Source organism: Paramisgurnus dabryanus, chromosome 4 (assembly GCF_030506205.2).
Source record: "Paramisgurnus dabryanus chromosome 4, PD_genome_1.1, whole genome shotgun sequence".
Lineage (NCBI taxonomy): Eukaryota > Metazoa > Chordata > Actinopteri > Cypriniformes > Cobitidae > Paramisgurnus > Paramisgurnus dabryanus.
The window spans coordinates 7,292,908-7,306,798 of record NC_133340.1 but is presented as its reverse complement, the minus strand read 5'-3'; the positions used below and the strand labels follow the sequence as shown (position 1 = coordinate 7,306,798).

Genomic DNA, 13,891 nt, shown 5'->3' with positions numbered 1-13,891 from the left:
TACTTATTTTAATCTGAAATAGGTCTTATGTAATCAATTAATAGTTTTTATTTTATCTGTATTTGTACAATCAGAGACAAAACAATTGATGTGTGACTATAACCATAAATATGTTTCACATAATTCAATAGAAAATTGACCCAATAGTTTATATTACCATGAAATTAAAATCATGAGTAGACCTTTAATTTTCTCTCCTACGTGTGAGATGCTATTGTATGTATGACAAACTCTAGTGATTGGATTCTGCATCAATTATCATACATATGTGTGGTGTTTTAAGCCTGGATAGTTTTAAAACTTATACCAGGTAACAGTGTTATGTTGTTTCAATGGTGAAAATGTGTGCACTACATGTTCAAATCTGGGAGACAGGTGGATTCTAATCTATAAGAATTTGTGTTGCACAATTTTAAACCGATGCTACATCGGGAGGTCATATAACTAGTTAACTACCATCATAGTTTATTACTGTGAGATGTGTATGACCCCTTACATCATTATCACACCCATCTCCTGTATTTCAGGTTTGTGCCTGAATTTAGGCTCAAACACCCCTCTGGCATCTGGACTCTTAAGGAGTCACAGTGGTCCACCTGAAAGGAAAGATGTTAAGATAACAGAGAGAAACATTCATTTCTAAAATGTTGGCCAATTTGCATTAAGACATGATATCATTTTTAGTTTCCACTGATGATAAAACCAATAAGCTGTCAATGGTAGCATTAGTAATCTAACAGGGTTAATGACATCAGTAAATTCTTCATGTTAAGAAGATTTGTATTATTACTTTTTGCAAATTCATTTTCCGAGGCCAGATTAAGTTTGAAATAGTTTGACAAACCAGATTAAATTGGGGAATTTTTGGCAGTCTAAGTGTCTCAGTAAAGGTAAGGGTTATTTGGTCTGCTATCTTGTGGCATAATTTTCAGTGTTCATGCAAAGCAAAAAACAAAGCTCCTGCAAAGCAAAAAACAGAAAACAACGCAACAAGCAAAAGCATACACAAGCATAGACATACACATACCCCCGTTTGGCACGAGATAGTTGACCAATTAAATTTGAATCTAAATATTCTCAATGTCTTTTGGTGGGTCTGAACCATTTATGTTTGAAATTCATGTAATGTTACCACTTTTCACCATCTGAGGCCTGTCTGGCCATTACAATATAATGTATATCATAATGTGATTACAATATAAGTTACATTATCTTAAAATAACATTTATTAAAATAATAATTTTAAAACTGATCTCAAGGGCTTCTAGCTGGACATTTTAAAATCTGCAAAATTAAGAACACTTTTCTCTACATTGACCCTAAGGTATCAGCTACATTAATATGTTCACTAACAACAACAGCTCTCTGTTGTTTTGAACCACAAGCACATGCTGAGGGGCTCAACTCTTTCCTCAGCTGGAATTTTTGAAATTGAGCACAATTTTCGAATGTTTTTAGCTGGGATTTAACTAAGTGTTCTTTAGATGTTATTCTATTTTAATATGGAAAAAGGAATTAAGGAATTTAAGCAGAGCAAACACAAATGCTGTTTTCTATTTTAAAGGCTTTATCTTTATTTTAGTTAAAGACATAAAGAGGTGTAAAAGACTTTTATTAGCTCCCACTGATTCACTTTATCAGGAAATCTGTATTTCTGTGATGATTTCAGGATTAGGCTATACACTTTATTTTTATGAATTTCACTATTTTAAGACGATTGGACATCAAATTGCTCTTTAACAATTTCTACAGTTTTATAGAGAAACTACAAAGACTTAGCTTCGACAATTTCCAGAAAACTAGGTTACATTTGTTTATTTAGCAATTAACACAGCATCATAAAGTAAGGATTAAGCCTATAACTTTTAATAGTGCTGACCACATAGTAATGTATATCATGATGTTAGATATGACATTAAATTTCACTTTGATTGATTTCCAGAATATAATAATGCATTTTATTTGTTACAACTAAACATCTCACTTGAAACAAGGAGAAGAGCACATATTTTCTGAGAGGGGGTTAAGCCCTTTTAATCTCAGTGGTGATTCTTTCTCAGTGAGATAAGATCACATGTGTTTTATTGACTATTGTAAAAACAGTTTCATTATTATCTTTATGTGCATCAGTCAAAGCTTTAGCTTAATTTGCCTCATATCAACATTAGGGAATCCTGCAATAATTTAGGAGTTTTAAGATTTACTTTTTTTCATACTACACTTATCCAATTCTGAGTGTTCTTTAGGAGATTCACTCACAATCATTATTAAATCACTACTTGCTTAATATCCAACATTTAGTTCCACTCTGCATGCACTGAACCTCTAACTCCAACAATGCTGCCTTCAATTCTTTATACACTTTCAATTATCTTTCATTCCCATAATTACACTTATCTCCTTAACTCATCAGTTAATACACTGATGTTTGCAACATTTAATGATTCAAGAGGACTTATATGAACCTTTGCTTTATTTGTGCTATTGCCATATCAATCTGCTTTCCCAAATTCACTTCTCATATACAAATACATTAAATTGCACTGTAATTTTCATTTATCTAACATCCTTTATTTAATTGTTAATTCTTGCTCAGATGAGCTTGTTATTTAAGTATTGCACATGTGATGTGACAACAGGAATAATCACATAAAGGAGTTACATTTAGTCTCTAATGTTTACCCTTAGCTGAGAACCAGAATAAAATTTGGATGTTACTCCATTTTAAGTTTATCTTTTGTTGCTTTAACATACAAAAGATCTTTTGATTTACTAACAAAGGGGATTTATCCTCATCTACACTGCTGTTGTAATGCTGTGTATTTCCATTAACAGAGTTATTTTCGCCTGTTTTGCGCAGGTTTGTTTAACTTATGGCGCTTTTCCATTGCATAGTACCCCACGGTTTAGTTTAGTTTGGGTCGGGTCAGCTCACCTCACTTTGGCCACCACAAATAGATGTTTGCACATCGCGTTTATAACTACCTCTGTCTCACATGACAGTTTCTGTTCAAACACCGACCCGTGGCGTCAGTCGACGGCGCTCCGCTGAGCCTCATTCAAGTTGCATTTAAGCATATATAATGCGGATGGGCACGTCGCGAATGTGCCGCCACAAACTGCAAGTCTGGAAAAAACTGTTATGGTGTCCCGGATTCTCAACCTGCGGATGTTTTTTATCGCTAAAAGGGTGTTTAGAAACTTATAGCAGAACACAGATAACAACATGTTTGCTTGAGACAGCGCAAGCTAGCAGTAAGCTAAAGCTAATATTTACATAGCGATGACGTGACGATTCTCTCAGACCAATCAGTGATCTACAGTGTTTTCGCGTCACGTTTGGTATCAGCTCGGGTTGCTTGGAACCCCAACCGAGGTGGTACGAAAAAAAGTATCGGGTACTACGTACTGCACCCAATGGAAAAGCTCGCAAAAGTAAGCTGACCCGACCCAAACTAAACTAAACCGTGGGGTACTATGCAATGGAAAAGCGCCATTACATACATGGATGCATCAGCTTGTGCACGAAGTTTTCTCATTTCATCCGACATGACTTTATAATTCACGGATATTCGCTAATACTTCACGGGTTTCCGATATAGTTGCGAGATCATTCTACGAAGCAAATAGATAATCGCCACGGCGATGCTTTTACTTTTAGACTCAAATTTATGACTTTTCGTAATGTACCGCGATAACATTAAGTCATTAGTCCATGTAATATTCACTCCTTCTGAGTTTAACGCATGAGAAGATGTTTGATTCGGAGCGCGAGTGAATATATTATTTCATTTTCTGCACTGCCACAATTATATCACTGACAGCGGTGTTGTTGTTTTAATGTTCATGCCTGTACGGATTTCTCCGAACTTTCACTGAGTTTACCGTTACCGCCCATTCTACAACATACGGGTGCATTTATGCTCACCCTGAACATTTCTAATAGGCAAATAAAATCAACTTACCAACACAGCCGAAGATAGAAAGTAGACGTTTAAACCTCCTATTTTGTGATAACTGGAATCCTCTGTTATGGTTGAATTGTCGCGCTGGAAAGCTTTCTGAAGTACCACGTCGCTTTTTCGGGTGTACTACGTCACCAGAATTACGTCACCTGTGGTATACGTCATCACGTCGGGGTCACCAAGCTGTAAGATGCCACCCAATTGGCCCAATATCGAAGTCCAATGCGTGGTGAAGGAATCACGTGTTCTTTCCCTCCGTAGCGCTTCTAGAAGAATAATTCCATTTATTTAATTTGTTTCTTTGACCTCTGTGGTTAAATTATAATCTGACTCCAATTTATAAGTTATCAATGTTATTCTGATGCTGATCACAATTTATATAATTATTATTATATTTTGTTCTCTTAATTATTTAGAATGAATTACAATGAATTACATTCAAATAGAGAATATAATGTATTCCTGGAGGTGCTTAAGGCAGTTCCATACAGCTGGGTGTAGAGGCATTTCTCCTTCTTAACTTAAAGTTAGAGGTTTATCCAAACACACTATAAAATATGAGGATCCATCTATATTGAGATTGAGTCATTATTACCTCCAACCTACAAAAGTGGGAATTAACTCCAGTCATATTTTCAGTCAAGGTAATTCCTAATCTACCCCCCTCCGGTATATTTATAAAATATAATAAAAGACTTGACAAGGTTTAAAATGAATAGATGTTAACAATTTATTTTGCCAGGCAGGTTACACTTAAATCAATCATTCATCAATCAAAAATATCCACAACTAAAAAGATCAGCACAATGTCAAAATCATACCTGGCAATTAAAGACACACAAAGTGGTCTAGGAAGATTCTTGTTAAAGATTTCTTCCATGATCTTTGAATACACACAGAGTGTGGGAGCTTCTGGGTACAGAATGGCTCCCCGAACATCTAGCCAGGCCACCTTTATACACAGCGTGAGACAAAGACATCGTAAAACTACAAAGTCCAGTTTGACCTGTGGCAAGTGATACTTAAGAACACCTGGTCAAACTAGCCAGAAGTACTCTGGCAAAACCCCACCTCTACAAGAAATGCATCTGTGTTAAGTGTATCTTAAACTTATAGAAATGAGACCTTTTTACCCATCGCACCATGACCTTTAAAATACAATTACACATGAATATGTAGGTAAAAACACAATCTTAGAACCACATAATATGTATACATTACATTATACATTTCAGCAGATACTCAGTGATGTGAGCCTAAAGGCTAACAGTTCAAAAACCTTTGTGATGAATAGATTAAGACATCAAAGAGTTGTATCTGAAGACCTCTTTCATCTACGGGTCAAATTTGGGTTAACAACACCCCCTAAGGTTTAATTGTTTTACAGTGTCTTTTCATAAATAAACTTAGTTTATCGGGTTAACAACACCACCTGAGGTTTAATTGCTTTACAGTGTCTCTTCATGAATGAACTTCAAGTTGATTAATTATAATCCAGTATTACAATGTAAACCCTAGGGATGGTTATGTGTGAAAATCCCAGTAGAACTGCAGTTTCTGAAATACTCAGACCAGCCCGTCTAGAACCAATGACGCCCCACTAGCCATTTTGGCAGGTTAAATATAATTTTTTAATTGTAATTTTCTTAAAATTTATGCGAAAGGAAAAACAATGCGCAATGCAACACTGAAAAACTACAACTCCCATGAGTAGTCTGCACCCAGCTCAACGGACAGAGACGGTTTCCCAGCTAGCAAAAATTGCGCGGGCCGAAAGCGGAACGATTAATGCTGGAACACTCGGCCGATCCTCGGCATGAATCTAGGTCCGATTGCTCTGCGAGCGCTCGGTTTTCACGCGCCCCGAAGACACGGCCGAGCACTCAGTTTTAACGCGGCCCGATTGCGGAACCCCGAGTGAGAGGACGTAAGCTCCCCTCCAATCCTGTTCCTTATTTGGGCTTGTTTAATTGATTGATTTTATTGATTGGTTAATACTAAAATTGCTAAGCAACCATTATGCAACATTAACTGAAAATAAAACACACAAGGAAGAACAAGGATTTCACGTTTAATGCATTTTTTATTCACTTGAACACACATTCTCTCTCTCTCGTACACACAAACAGGTTTCCATGTTTTGTGGGGACATTCCATAGACGTAATGCATTTTATACCATACAAACTGTATATTTTATTCCCATTACCTACCCCATTCCCTAAACCCAACCATCACAGAAACCCTTCTCCTACTTCACATTTACAAGAAACATCATTTTGTTTGATTTATAAACTTGTTTCCTCATGGGGACACAAGGTCACAAAAATACTGGTTTTCCTATCTTTGTGGGGACACAATGTGATAATTACCAGGTGCACACACACACACAATCAGTTCAAATACGAATTTTCCAAAAATCAACATTTTTAAATTTAAAACATTTTAATTCATTGTCTGTCTATTGTCTGGATTCGGCCACCATCCCTGTCATATGCTAGCACCGACCACCTGGTGATGAGGAGCTCTATCTCCTTTTCTGTGTTATCTTTGGTCAGGGCATTCCGGCGGACTGCATCTGAAAAAAAAAAAACAAAGATAGAAGAGGTCAGCATGACCATGTGATGTTACTCATAAAACCACCAAAACTTATTTTGGATGCAGGGCTCTACGCTTACATTTCTTTTTAGTTTAGGAGCACATTCAAAAATTTAGGAGCACATTCTGATCAATGACAAAATAACCTTCCCATTATAAGGAGATATTTGACTATAAAATTTTAACCTTATTAAATTTCAAATTCATAAATTGAGTTAGAATAATAAGAGGCAATCAGGAAGAATAAGTTACCAATCAAATGAATCAGTAGCAACACAATTCATCTTTGCACTGCAGAGGTGGCATATAACAGAAATGTGGGATTTAGTTATATTTACAGACTGTTTAATGAGGCTCAGAAGTAGCATTAATGCATTTCAATTTATGATAATGTTATGATGTTAATGTTTTAAATAGAGTTTGAGTATAGAAATACAATTATGATCGGTCTTGAAGAAAAAAAAATGACTAACTTTTAAGACTAGTCTTAAAGGTTTATGCAACCAGCCACTGATCGAGTCAGTCGCACTGTAGAGCCCTGGGATGTCACTACAGTGCCGTTTCCAGCACTGACACTCACCCAAAACCACACTTTTCAAAGTGAGCCCTTTGAATGCAGGCTTTCAGTTGACCCCACTTCAATTGATGAGTCTCGCCACGAAGAGTTTATTGTTTTTTTCAGGACCCACCCCACGGTGTCTTTAAGAGTCTTGTCTCCGACCATTCCAGGAAAAACAGTCTGAAACAAAAAGACATGTACCTTATTAGTTATTTAAGGAATATAGCATGAGTGAAAATGAGGGCTGACTTTTAGGAATGATCTGATTAAACCATAATTTAACTCACCAAATTCTTCTTCTCATCTGGATTATTTAATGTCTCCTACAAACATTGTAGCTCCTCAATAGTTGAAAGTGGGAGCCCAAAATGTGTTGGGTCTGGAGTGAAGTCTGCAACTGCTGCTCTCTAATAAAATCGAGCTGGATGAGGATCTCCTTAGCAATAGGCTTTATGCCCAGCTGCACTACTTCCTGAATTTCAGCCAGCTCCTTGTTTCCTGTCTGCCATTACTGGACAAACTGATAAATCCAGGTGTGTCTGATTATTGTTGTTGTGACTACTAAGCTCAGGCACACCTGGATTAATCAGTTTGTCCAATAATGGCAGACAGGAAACAAGGAGCTGGCTGAAGTTCAGGAAGTAGTGCAGCTGGGCGTAAAGCCTATTGCTGTAGAACACAAGAAAAAGCAGGCATAGCAGATTACTAGCAAAACATTGTATGTAGATATGTCAGACTAAACCGAGAGAGATCACTTTGTATAATTCCTACCTGTAGGCACAGCCTCCTGAGAAGACCTGTGTTGTGTGTCATATACTTGTGTGCCATGTAAGGGTGGGGTGTGCTAAAAGAAAAGAAAAATATGTTTTAATCTCATCACATATACCAAATAGGAATAGGCAAAAAAGTGAAAAAAATAAAAATTAAATGTGGTCAATTCAATATCAATTCTCATAGTTTTTCTGTATTTATTTTCATTACATTATATCTGAAAAGCATTCCGGTTGAAGGAACTGTCAATGTCCCGATTGGGCCAGTGCTGCATGATCATAAAAGTTTACATTTTGCACGCATTTTTAAGCCTTGTCAATTTAAGCATTCAAGCGAAAGAGAACTTGCATGCGCTATGTGAGAAGAGCACACACTGGAAGCGCTTACAGCTGCGCGACAGCGTGCAAATTACGAAATTAATTCTAGTTCTCTCCTTGCAAATTCACACATTTTTAAAAAAAATGCCGGCCTTTGCGAGTAAACAGACGGTTATGAGAAGTAGAAAAAGAATGCATTCATTGCCTATCATAATTTGATCCGTGCATTAGTCTTAAAGTGGTAGTAACCTTCACCTGTTTGTGTTTTTAAATGTTAATCAAACTACAAAAGAGGAAGTCACTCCCTGCTTTTCACTGAATAACGATTTGTAACTTTGTGCAGATTAAATAAAGGTTAATCCTAATTAGTGAAGATATGCCGTGTTATTTTACATTTGATTACTTTTTTCAATTTCTGTATCTGAAAAATACTGTTAGACCTACCTGAAATGCACAGATTTCTTCATTTGTATCTTTGTTCTATTGTACTTATATTGCGTTGCTTGCATTTAATTTTTATTAACAACCATTAACTTGTCTTTAATCTATGAAATTGATATTAGTAGTTTTAGCTGTAGTATCAAAAATAGAATTGATCATTGTTATTTTCACTGGTATTTAAAATATTGGGTGTCATAACCTTATTACAAGAATAAATGGGTAAAAACTACAAAAACTATTTCATTAATTTATTACTTTTTTTGTGGTGGGGCCAGTGAAAATGTAATCATTGAATCGAAAATCGCAATCCAATCAATTTGAGATCTAATGTATCTGAATCGATTTGAGACATCTGAAACAATACCCAGCCCTAATACCAAAGTGATTTTTTTCTCTCCATGGGCTATCTCGCCCTTCTTACTTGAAATCCAGTTTGGCCTGATGTCTGACTTCTGCTAGCTGCTGCATGGGTTGGGGTGTCTGTAGGTGTAGCACTCAGGCTGTTGGTAATGGAGATTGGAGACCACGATGGTGGACTAAGCGCTGTGATGTTTGCTGAAAGGGGAGAAGCCCGTGGACCTACAGAATTTCTACCTGTGGGCACAGCCCCCTCACAAGACCTGTTGTGTGTGCCATGTATGGGTGGTGTGCTAAAAGAAAAGTTGTTTTAATTAGGGCTGGGTATTGGCAAGGGCCTCCCGATACGATACGTGTCACGATACATGGGTCATGATACGATACGTATCACAATACAATCAAAAATGTAAAAAATAGAGCTGAACACCTGCAGCTCTTTGAAAGCTGCAGGTGTTTTTAAATTTTCTGCCATTTTCTCACTCCCTCTAACTTCTGAGACATTGACCGAATGGCCGTATATGGCAGACAACTGGACAGTGACAACTACAGCAGCGGCGAGGAGGTCGTTTGACGCACACAGAGGGATTTGATGGTTTTTAAAATATCGACAGTAGAAATCGAAATATCGATACACTATCGATACAGCTAACTATCATGGTAGTTAGCTGTATCGATTTTTTTGCACAGCCCTAGTTTTAATCTCATCACACATATCAGTCATCAGTCAGATCATCGTCAACAAGCTTACTGTCGTTCTTAATACCTTGCAGCAAATTAGACAACGATTTAACTGCTTTGTGTCTCAGATTAGATTTAAAATATGCATTTGATCAGCCATTCTTACCTAAGAGCAGTGTTTATTTTAGAACAGCAAAAGCAAGATTACCTGAGGAAAAAAGAAAAAAAGATTAGCATTGTACAAAACCATACATAATGTCTTATTATACTAAACCATTACAATTTCCCTTTTTTAGTCCAAGCCCTATGGAGGACCACAAGAGTCATGCAAAATGTAATAAATAACTTCAATTTTTAATAACTACCTGGACAATAAAAATAGCAATTAATAGATTTGTTTAAAAATTCATTAATTAATCTATAAATAAATAGACAAAGTTACAAAAAAAATCATTATGTAACATTTTATTAGGCAATAAAAAATGAGATTATAAAAATAACATAGAAATGAAATATTAATCCATTAATAAATAATTCAAATTAATATAACAATTTATAAAAACAACATAAAATACGGTCAGGGGATCTCTGGATAATCCGTAATTCGTTTGTAATTATAAAACGAAAATACCGCTTTTCTGTTTTTTGTTTCAAAACGAAAAACCAAATAACCGTTATTTGTGTCAGAATCAAAAAACGAAAAACCAATTAAAAACGGCCGGTTTTTCGTTTTTGGCGATCAGTTTGATCGTTATTCCTTTTTGAACAAAGAATGAACAGAGTCTTTGAACTTCAATCAATTCGTTTTTCGTTTATAACAAGTGGTGCTCGCTGCAGAGCCAAATGGGCGGAGCTGGAGCTCTAGCGAGGCGGGGCACCCCCGCTGGATCTAGTGGGCGTGGCAGCATCAAGTGCGCAGGCGCCGATAGAGTTTGTTTAAACTAACTGTACAGCCTGTATCAAGTACTCCGGAGTATTGCACGGTAAGAAAACGGTAATTTAAAGATAAACTCAACTTTAATATGTATATAAAATCTTAATCTTACAATTATCGCTGTCTCGACGTGATTTTCGGGATTATGTTGAGTTTCGCGTTAAACACTCGACAGCTAATGTGCTAACATTCTCCCATCCACCACAAGTGATACGTAGTGTGTTTATTGTAGTTTTTATTTTTTGTATTTAAATATTTGTTTAACATGCACAGGTGCACCAGACAATACTTTTGCGAGGACAGGATCTTCTGCTGTCTATATCACTGTGCCTACTGTAAATAACCATTTACACGAGCTCTGAAATCATGCAGTTCAACTAAAAGGTATGTGTGTGTGAATTAAATATTTTACTTATACTGTGTGTGGAAAAACATCATGTTTGTTGAACCTTTCTGTTCGTGCATGTCATAGTAATTTCTTCCTTGCATTTAAAACTAAAAACATATTGTTCATTTAATATTTTCTTGTGTTGTGAAACCTTTGGGATGTCTGAATTTAAACTACTTTATTAGCAAGGTGATTCATCACAACAAATGTTTATATGCAATGCACTGTACAAAACATGTAAACAAGACAATGATGCTAATTTATTCTTTCTATGTTTTAGATTTTATCATCATCAAGCATGGTCTCAAGTGCAGACGATCCCACACTTTCACTGCTGTTACTGGACATCAACATTTTAAAATGTGTAAAAATCCAGAGGGACATCCTCCCATTGGCTGCAGCACCACCTTCATCCCCAGCATCAGCATCCCCACCTTTATTTCCCCTCGACATTGGAACATGTCTGTACTGATTTTGAGGTACAGCTTTTTAACTTCTTGCTTGTAAACTTGTTTAAATATCTTTAGAGGAGTATTAAGAAAGAACAAAGTACACAGTTGTCACAAATAACCCACTGAGGGTCAGTTAAGTAAACAAAGTACACGTTTTTAACAAAACTGTAAACAACATAAAGACTTAACTTAAAAAAAACAATCCCTAGATGTGACCGCTATATACTGTATTAATTGTATATCTAATTGTATTGTCTATAATTAACAGAGTGCCCCTCTACAGCTAGGAGGAATTGATTGTGGGGTATTTATGTTGATGGTAAGTGGTCTTTTATTTGCTGTACACCTATCTCTGTGTACTCAACACATCGTTTGTTAATATTGTTTTGTTTTTTGTATGCACTCTATGTTATGACTGTGAGAAAACATAAAAAAATGAACGATTAAGATTTTCTATTGCTATCTTTTACCAGTCTCACACACAATCATGAAGTGGTGGTGCTCAGTTCATTTAGACATTTCCTCCATACTCAGACAAAGTATGATATTGATAACTATACTTAAGATAAAACCTCCATTCTGTGCATATCCAGTATGCAGACAATAAATATATAAATAAAGCAATGCATGCCTAAAAACATTCTAATGTTTGTCTCTTCCCACAGTCAAGTCCCACAACTACTCACCCAGGAAGTAACATATGCAGATAACATGAAATTCACTTCACCTGAGTCAGATGTCATGGAGATCACCCAGACACCAGAAGTAGATGTATGTAGAGGGAATGTTTATGTACTGATTGACTTGTTTAACTTGTTAATGTGTGTATTAACCTTTCCTGTTTCATGAATTTGTTTATGAGCAGCACATCATTTTAAATTATATTATTATTGGAATTCTTATATAGCACACAGGACTCAGCGGTGATGAGAAACATTCAGCTGACCTGTGAGTGGGTAAAGGAGACCACTTGCTGGGAAGATGAGCTGGAAAAGATCTAAAGGATGATGCCCTGTTGGCTTTGACAACGTTGGAGTTGTTTATAAACACTGTGTTTTATGAGGGTGAAAGGAATGAAGAAGAAATGTTGACTCCCTTCCCTTTTATATTTTAGAGAAGGGCAGGAGATATATAAGACAAAAGAGTTATTCGTGGGTTTTGTTTACACAAACAAACCATGTCTTGTGAATCTACTAGTGGGGATAGACTAATTTAAATATTGATTTTTTGATTGGTTTTGTAAAATACCATTAAATGTTTGTGTGAACTGTAAAGTGATGTGTTCTTGAAATAAATGTATAATATTTATTATTGTATCTTATTATACCATTAAAGTCTTGTGTTCTTGAAATATTCATGATATTATTTTATATCTTCTTATTATAACATTTAATATAGATTTCTTTTATGTTAGATGCATATTTTGCTAAATTTGGGTTAATAGAAACCAATAAATCCACTTGTAGGACAGTGGAGAGCAACACTTATACATCTGAGTATGTGACTATTAAATTACATTTTTCTTCTACAAAAATGGAGTTGAAGCGAATGCTTCATTAATGTCAAAGCACATCGTATATCCTCTACTGTGGTAAGTCACATGGTTGGTTATAGACTACTTGTCTGCTTATTCATTAAAAATAGCATAATGCATAGCCTATCACATAAATGTTGAATCTATCCAAAGTTACAGTCAATATTCCATATAAATTTGCAATATCATTTTTTCACCATATGCTTTCACATTTACATGCAATAAGGGCAGATTAGGTAACCTAGTCTTATTTATTATTATATTTATTTATTGAATTAATCAGATGATTTGGTAATACAACAAGGTCGTATGAAACATTAGTAAATGCATTACATGAAAAAACAATGAACAATATAGCTTTTCAGCAAGCATTATTTCTTGTTAATGTTAGTTAATATCAATACAGTTATTTAGTTCATGCATTAACTAATGTTAACAGTTACAACGCTTGATTTTATAAATGTTTTAGTAAATGCTGAAATAAACATGATGAACTAAGATTCATAAATGCTGTAGAAGTTTTGTTATTTGATAGTTCATGTTAGCTAATGCATTAACTAATCTAAACAAATACAACCATGTTGTAAAGTGTTATCGATAATTTAGATTAGTTCACAACCCACACGTTGTGGTGGACACAAATAAAGAGGGGTGGACAGATAGTAAGCTTTCACTGGCAGGACAAAGCAGCACACCACTCCTTTCTCCATAAAAGGGCATTGTTGTCACTTTTAGATATTTACATCATGGTTTATGGTAAGCCACATCTTTGAATTGTGGCACTACTTTTGTGGAATTGGATGATGTCAACTTATGTCTTTAAATACTGTACATCATAATGTACAACGGTACAGTGAAGCAGGGCTCTGCATTCCAACTCTTTCACTTGCATAATATGC

General features: G+C 35.6%; 2 long non-coding RNA genes across 3 annotated transcripts; both read right to left on the bottom strand.

Moving 5' to 3' along the window:
- Window positions 1-4,527: 4,527 nt before the first annotated feature.
- Window positions 4,528-7,587, bottom strand: LOC135786230 (uncharacterized). Its single transcript, XR_010546917.2, has 3 exons — window positions 7,408-7,587; window positions 7,142-7,300; window positions 4,528-6,541 (listed from the first exon to the last, which is right to left on the bottom strand). It is a non-coding gene; the product is annotated as an uncharacterized lncRNA (long non-coding RNA).
- Window positions 7,588-7,657: 70 nt separating this feature from the next.
- On the bottom strand, window positions 7,658-10,060 carry LOC135786057 (uncharacterized). 2 transcript variants are annotated; one of them, XR_010546803.2, is made up of 3 exons: window positions 9,851-10,060; window positions 7,892-7,964; window positions 7,658-7,789 (listed from the first exon to the last, which is right to left on the bottom strand). It is a non-coding gene; the product is annotated as an uncharacterized lncRNA (long non-coding RNA). The 2 variants fall into 2 exon arrangements; XR_012336626.1 differs by lacking the exon at window positions 9,851-10,060 and adding an exon at window positions 9,071-9,821.
- Window positions 10,061-13,891: the final 3,831 nt, after the last annotated feature.